The 8,725-nt window shown below is 30.3% G+C and overlaps 1 pseudogene; it reads right to left on the bottom strand.

Moving 5' to 3' along the window:
• Positions 1-1,759: 1,759 nt before the first annotated feature.
• LOC111739586 lies at positions 1,760-1,878 on the bottom strand (annotated as a pseudogene).
• Positions 1,879-8,725: the final 6,847 nt, after the last annotated feature.

Here is an 8,725-nt window from a genome sequence, read left to right on the forward strand (position 1 = left end):
TTATGACTTTTTAAAGATTTATCAATGTGTAAATTATTCATTTTTACTTCAAATAATGTCCTAATTTTTAAGACACATAGTTTAATCCATTTTACTCTTGGTAAATATCATCTGGATAGTTTCTAGGTTTTAAAATTTTGTTTTTAGTATTATTGTATTGTATGAACATTCTTGTATCTATAAGCAAAATATCTAGAATTGAAATTGCTGAATCAAAGTATATGTGTACATTCAAAATTATTAGATAATGCAAATTGCAGCAAAGTTGTGCCATTTAAAATTTTATTCATATATGATTACTCTAAATAATAGTCAAGGTTTATAATTTACTAACATTTTAATTATTATTAATATGATAGGTAAGATACAGTACATCACTTTGAGTTTAATTTGCCTTTCAATGATTACTAGGGAGGTTGAATAATTTTTTAATATATTTATGTGCCATTTATTTATTTTTTGTCTTCTTTGAAATGCTTGTTTATGTCATTTGTTCATTTTTTTCCATTGGGTTGTTGATCTTTTTATTATTGATTTGTAGGAATTCTTTATGTATAATAATGCTAATCTTTTGTCTTTGTGTGTTTTGTAATTATCTTCTCCTAGTCTTAGAGTTTGTATTTTCTCTATCTTATCATGTCATTTAATGACTATAAAGCTTTAATTTTATTAAGGTCAACATTTTTTTTCATAATGTTTGGTGCTTTTATGTCTCATTTCAGACATGTGGCATAACCAGCTAATAGTTTCCTCTAAAAATATAAAAATTTTGCTTTTGGCAATTTACATTCCTAATCCTTCTGTAATTGATTTTGTGTATGGTTTAAAATAGCAATTATTTTTGTTTTTATTTATTTCTGAGGGAATAACCAATTAAAACTTACTAAATATCATTTACTAAATAAGTCATTTAGTAAATAACCATTTACTAAATAAGTCATTTTCCCCTTACTGATCTGAATATCCTGATCTCTCATTCCTTAAGTCTCCATGAATTCAGGAGGCTCTTTGTGTGCTCTCAAACTATCACATTGGTCTATTTACCTATCCCTTTACCAATATGACAGAGCTTTAAATATGTTAACTTTGTAATTAATGTTGATATCTAATAGGGAAGCCCTACAATTTTTTCTCTTATATTGGATATTCTTTGTCTTTAATCTCTGTGTGTGTCATAAAATCAGATCACAACATGAATGGACCTCGAGATAATCATGCTAAGCGAAATAAGCCAGACAGGAAAAGTTGAAAACCACATATCACTTATATGTGGAATATAAACCTAAAAGCAACAAATGAACTGTACAAACAGAGACTCATGGACATGGACAATAAACTAGTGATTATCAGAGGGTGGGGGGAGGGGGAAGGAAGAGGTAGATGGGATAAAAGGGATAAAATATGTAGTGATAGAAAGAAATTTAACTATGGGTGGTGAACACACAATGCAATATATATTTGCCATACTGTTGAATTGTACACCTGAAACTTACTGGATTTCATTAACCAATGTCACCATAATAAAAATAAATTAAAAAAAAATTAAAAAAACTGTTTTGATTTTCACTGAAGTTGCATTGACTCTGTAGATAAATTTGGCAAGAATTTATACTTTTACAGAATTGATTCTTCTATCCATATACATGTTACACTTCTTTATTTAGTTACGTCTTAAAAGTCTTTCAATAATAATTTATGATTTTCTACATAAAGTTGTTACACGTCATTTTTGGTTTTTTATTTTTATTTATTTTTTTAAAGCCTACAGCATCTGGTATTCCTAGGTGGTCTCCCACCCAAGTACCAACCAGGCCCAACCCTTCTTAGCTTCCAAGATCAGACGGGATTGGGCATGTTCAGGGTGGCATGGCCGTAGACGTTATACTTCATTTTTAGATTTATTTAAAATACCTTATTTTTATTACTACTTTTGTAAATTTATTTTTTGATTAAACACATTTTCTAAATCATTCTGTTATATACATTTGTACTTTTACACCTTCATATAATGAATTTTCTAATCAAGCTAAAAAAATTCTTTCTTAAATTCTGATAATTTGTCCATAATTTTCATGGATTTTCTTTGTCAGAAATTATATCATTTGCAAATAATAAGTTTAAAATGTTCTCTACTAGTCGAGAAGTTATATGTTATAATTTTATCAATTTAGAAATTTTATCATGCACATACAATTTAACAAAATCTAAATAGTAAAAATCTTCACCCTTTCCCAAATAATGCTAGTGTTTAGGATGTGTAAATTCTGATTACCCACTTTCTAATATGCTATTGTTGTACAGATTTTTATTCTATCTTGATTTTATACCAACCCTATGAAGCAGTTATTATTATAGTTTCATAGAGTATATCTGTATAGTTTAATATTTTCCCCTATGCAATTATTTTAATTAACTGAATAACATTTTAACTGAACTTTTGGCGTGAGATTTTGGGGGGCAAAATAGAAATTTGAAATCCAGTCCTCAAACCATGTGAGTGCAGAGTGATTATTAGAAATTTTCAGGTGAAACTTCTCCCCCTATTTTCTCTAAATTACTCAAAAGCAAAGGCAAAACAGGTAAGTGTTCTTTAAAGTGATAAGTTGTTTCTTACATAACTTACAGAAAGCTTTATACTTTTGGAGTTCAGCTTTAGAGAAGAGTATCTGACCCCCAAATAGCTTTGGCCTTAACTTTGCCCTGTCTTACTTTCCCATGATGGCACCTTTGGCTGGGACAGGTTAGCAAATACCCTTAAGGCAAAAATGCTTCAAGGCTTTCTTACTACTGTAGAACTGGCTTTTCATGGTCCCTTAGCCCTTAGAAATCTTTTTTTTTTTTTTTTTTACTACCTTAGCCATCTTTTATTATTATTTTAATATTTGGTTAAACAGTTTTTGAGTGTTTCTCTGATGGAAAATGTTTCTTTGCATATTTAGGACTCCATATTATACGGAATTTGAATAAATTGTTTTTTTTAATCTCTCTATCAAATTTAGGCCGTTTGGGAGCAAAGAAGTTTATAATTTTCAACAGAAATAAGGCCCTGGCACCATTCTTGTTTAGTTCACACTTGTTCTTTGGGTATTGGTTAGCAGAGTGATCTTGGGAAAGTTATTTAACCTACTTCTATTTCAGTTTCCTTATGGAGTTAATCATTGTATTTATTTTATAGGGTTGTTAAATTATTAAGTTTAATAGTTAGAATAATAACTTACACATAGTATGTACTCAATAAAGGTTAATAGTATTGTTATATTCTGATAAAGTGAGAATAAATTGAATGTTGTCTTGTTAGATCTGTTTAAATGGGCAAGACTACTTAAGTAAGGACAGGAAAAAATGCTGAAATTTGACTGGTAGACTGAGTAAAAGATGAAGATCTTATTCGTAACAACTGCTATACCTTGTTTTGTTTTGTATTTTATCTCTAATTGGGAGCTGTATACTTTGATTCGCAGCTTGATTTCCTTAAGTGTCAAACCATTGATCTTCATGACGATTGGCTCACAATGCAACGTTGCCAATACCTCTTAATGAAAGTCATCTGGATCTTTATTTAAAATGTTCATTCTCAGAAGCCTTCTTTGAAGAGTCTGATTCAACAGGCCTCTGTTGGGTCCTAGAAAATTGTGCTTTAATAAGTACCTGTAATGGAGGAAAATCTTTTCTTTACCTTCTTAGATTCAGTAACTGAGAGAGTTTGAATTAAACTGACAAAAGACAGATTAACTGGAAAAAAGGTTTATTTCTGCATGCAAGATGCATATGATGAGTAACTCAAAGACGTGGTTAGAATTTGGGACTTAGATATCTAACTTAGTAGAGAAAGGGTAGGGGGAAGAAAAGACTCCAGTAGGAAAAACAAATAGGTTTCTTTAGGAAAAAAATATTTTATGAGAAAAAATGGAAAATAAGAAAATTTGTGATGTTTGTCTATACAGATATGAGTGGTTTTTGTACCACCTTCTGCACCATTAAATTCTGCCAGGAAGAGAACTTACAATAGATTTATTCTTGTTCTCTCTGCTGAGAGGACAAGCTACCTCAATGAAGGAATTTATGACAGTCCTCATTTCTCAGAAGTTTCTGTTTTTAGTCAGATAAGGAGAGCTTTAGGAAAGTTTTTTTGTTTTTTGTTTTTTGTTTTTCCTGCATTCATTGAATCTAAAATGTCTTCAGCCTAAAATAATCTTTATACCAACTCTGAAGTTTCAAGTGAGTAATCACAGGCCCCAGGGACATCTAGGAGACATAAACCTATGGCATAAAGTATTAAAATAAAATGCAACATATACTTTAGTTCTGATTTTACTAAGATGAAAGACCTCAAGAAAGTCATTTGCACTGCATTGTCTTTCATTTTACTCAGATAATCATACTGGCCCTTTGTCATCAGCTAGTTGAGAAAAATTAATATGAAATACTTCTGAACATTTTGAGAAGAATAACAAATCCAATTGCAGCCTCATGAGTTTCTAAGGTTACAGTTTGGCTCTCCTTTTGGTATTTGCATTTTAGTTATGTCCTCCAAATCTATCCAGCCAGATCTATAACCATTTCTTGAGTCCTCTTGTACCACAGCTCAATTTCCTCCTCTGTATCTTCTCTCATGTGACCACAAACTTAACTTTCATCTACTGCCACCTTAAAGATGCTTTTAAAATATACATCTTTAGTGACTTCACTTGGAAGATGTGTGCCATATGGAGAGTGAGCTCATAAAGAGAGGGCAGCCAGATCAGCTCATATCTCATATATCAGAGAGTGGTTGAATCCAATATAAATAACAAGACCTGTCTTCTCTCACATTGAGGACAGCTTTGTGAAGAGATACATTATACTAGATTTCTGTAATTCAAAAAGTGGTAAAACATTCTGCATATTAGAAAATAAATATCACCCGCTAACATAAAGATACAAATTTCTGGTTTCAGTTTATTAGATATTCCTGATTATACTTCACCAAATTTTTACAAGTTAAAGTTTTCAGCATGGCTCTCTTACTTTATTTAAAATTTTAGGACTCTGAGGCAGCAGATAGAAATATATTAAAATAGTCAATCAAAAATATGTTCCCAAACCAATAAGAAAGCTTGCAATTTAGATATTTTCAGACCATTTACTGAATGTTATAAATGTTTAATTGAAAAATAGATAAAATTAAATGGCTCCTGCCCTTATTAATATAATCCTGCTTCCCCATCTCCACTCCTCCCCCAGACCAACCTCACTAAAAGAGAAAAGTAAAAATAAGTTTTAATAAAAAGTAGTTTATTTCTTCCATATAGTGCATCAATTCTGACTTTTGAGTATAGCCATATGCCTCGTTTGTATCCAGCATTGTCAGTTCTGAGGAAGGAGCAATTAGACTTCAACAATGGGATTCCAGAACATAATGGACAATGTGCCAGGTATTTAGGTTCGGTATCTTCATTTCTATTCACATCTCTATGTACTGTGTGATTTTTCCTTAATTTAATTTTAGTGCCATTATTGTATCTTCTGTTTAATTTTTTATGGTTTGCTATAATTAAGCTTTTATTTGGAATTCATTTTAAAACCACTGCAATGTTGTCATGGAATTGTTGGTAATATGTGATTACATTATGTTGTCTTTTGCCAGGACAGTCTTGTAAATGAAGCATTATCCTCAGAGATTTTCGTGGCTGAAAATGTAAGTAATTAAAAATGTAAACAAATATTATCTGTTACATATGTTGCAATAATAAATTCCTCAGTATAATACAAGCTAATTTCTCTTTTGGGATGCAATTTAATCCCACCACAACATGTTTTATAAATGGACAAATAAACGGTTAAGCACTTAATAGCTTATGTAATATGGCATGCAGATGCCCTGAGCTTTTTATATGTTCTCTTTTTGAATAGTTATGTATATCTTAACAGGCAGTATAAGAATCGTTTAGCATTATTTGTGATTTTATAACAACGCCAGCTATGAAGATGTAAAAAATAGAATTTCTCATCAAAAATTTCTAATTAATACCCAATATAAATAATAATCTAGGAAAATGGGTCCTCATTGTCTATAGATTTTAGGATGAAAATTAATACAACCTGCTTTGAAAGCAATTTGGCAATATATATCAAAAGCTTAAAAATGTGCATAATCTTTACCCATTATTTTACCTTAAAATCATATACAAAAGATTAAAATCATATAGTTAAACATATACAAAAGAGAATGCACATGATTTTCATCATTATATTATTTCTAATATTATTTCTAATATTAAATCTAAGCATAAATCTGTAAAGAATTGGTTACATAGAATATGGTAAATTCATTAAGTGAAATACTAGAGAGCTAGTAAAAAAAAAGTTGTAGGGGGAAAGTAAATCACATGATCTCATAAGAGTTTACATGGGTAAGTAACAACAAATAAAAATAGGTTTAACTAAGAACAATTTTCAATGATTACTCAGATCTGTTAAAAAGAAAAGTCATGATAGGGATCACTTTGTAAATTTCACAAATGTCTGACCACTGTGTTATATACTTGAAACTAATTTAACATAATATTAAATGTCAACTATAACTGAAAAATTAAAAAATAAAAAAAAAATTTTTAAAGTCAAAGGACATAAGAAAATATATAAGTATGGCAGTGGATTCTGATATATATAATAAAATGAAAGAGACGACGAAAAAATGAGAGAAAAAAAGAAACCACGGTGGGTTCCATGTGATCAGTATTTATTGTATATAATTGATTTTGTCCACACTAAAGGAAACTACACAAAGAAAATGATAAGATCAATTAATTATTCTGAATAGACTGAGTTCTGAAACAAATTGATTTAAATGTTTTGTATTATATAAACAGCTCAGACTTTCTCAATCCTTTCCTCAGCATTTAAATAGTCTACATGATGCAATAAATTGTACTGAAAATTCAAGTGTCTAGATGGAAAATCAGACTTTTAAAAGGAGGTAAAATATTAGCAGAGACATTCCTGTGAGGTGCTTAGAAACTGTATCTATCTTTTTTGCACAAAGATAACTACCTAAATTTGGTTAAAAATAGAACCTGGCCATATTAGGAGACTATCAAATATTCTTTCTTGAAAATAACTATAAAACTGGACAAAATTGACAAAAACAACTGATTCATCAAGCAGATAATGAACCATTGGTATAAAACAATATGAGAAGCATTTATGCTTGAAAACCTGCTGAACTTTGGGTAATATTATTTTGAATCTATGGCTTGAGGTTACTCCCCTACCATTAACCTCTACCAGCTACCTCTATTGGAATGATATGGTCTGGTAGCTTCTTTGCAGTACACTAAACTTGGAGTGCTGGGTGGTATCCATACCCAGTAATTGTTCCTGAGCATGATTCACAAAGGTAAAAAGAGGAGGGCCAATGACTCAGCATAGTTATGCTCTGATCGTCATTATGATAGGGCAAGTTTAATTCCATTAAGGATGTATATGTCCTCAGTGAATATTGGAGAAACTCCAAGCTATTCATATACCCCTGGCCAACCACATACGAGATTTGAAAGGGCCCAGACAGAAGGTAAAACCTAAAGTATATCTTAAATGTGTTCTTCATTAAAAAAAAAAAGTGATAATTTTGCGATGTGATGGAAATGTTAGCTAATGATATAGTGGTAATCATTTTGTAATATGTAAGTACATCAAGTCAACACGCTGTATACCTTAAATTTACACAATGTGATATGTCAATTATATCTCAATAAAGCTGAAAAAATGACCTAAAATTTGGAAATGATACAGATTTGTCAGTAAAGGACAATAGCCATACTGGCTAATCATTGATCGATTAGATTGAAATTCTCAATGAAGAGATATATATGCACATACACATATTAGATACATACATACATATACACAAACATACATATATCTAACATGTATACAAAAATATACATACATATTTAATATGTGTTTATGTGTATATGTGTACATACATACATATATTATACATATATACACATTATACATATACATGTATTAGAAATTCTGGAGTTGAAGATTACAATAATTGAAATGAAAAACTCAGTAGAAAGTTTAACAGCAGATTCAAGATGTCAAAATAAAAAAATAAGTGAACTTGAAGGTAGATCATGAGAAATTATACAATCGAAAAAGAGCAAAAAAATGAGTAAAGAGAAATGAACAAACTTAGAGATCTGTGAGTCAACATGAAGTATATCAATGTACATGTAATCATAGTCCTATAAGAAATGAAAAAGGAGGAGGCAGAAAAATATATTAAACAAATAATGACCAGAATTCCCCAAATTCGAATAAAAACATAGTCTATACACTCCAGAAGATCAACAAATCTCAAGAAAAATAAGTAAAAGAAGTAAAATGTGTGTGTATCTATATATCAGAAATAATGGAGGCCCAAAGTGTGAAATAACATATAAAATGTGCTGAAAAAAACACAAAACAAGAAAACTGAAACAGATAACTGTCAACCAAAATTTCTACCCAGCAAAAATAAAGTTCAAGAATAAAAGCAAGGGAGATGGGGTGGACACATTATGACCTATTCCTCACCGCTAAAAACCTAGATTATAAATAAAATAAACATTAGAATAATCTGAAAAATGTAGGCAATAAAACACCTGCCTAGAGATCTCATGCCTCAAGGACTTAGATAGTAGTGACCCATTTAGTTTCTTCATATACCTCAGACTGGTATCAGAGTAGGGAGCAA

Source organism: Pteropus vampyrus, unplaced genomic scaffold, assembly GCF_000151845.1.
Source record: "Pteropus vampyrus isolate Shadow unplaced genomic scaffold, Pvam_2.0 Scaffold2, whole genome shotgun sequence".
In the NCBI taxonomy this organism is placed as follows: Eukaryota; Metazoa; Chordata; class Mammalia; order Chiroptera; family Pteropodidae; genus Pteropus; species Pteropus vampyrus.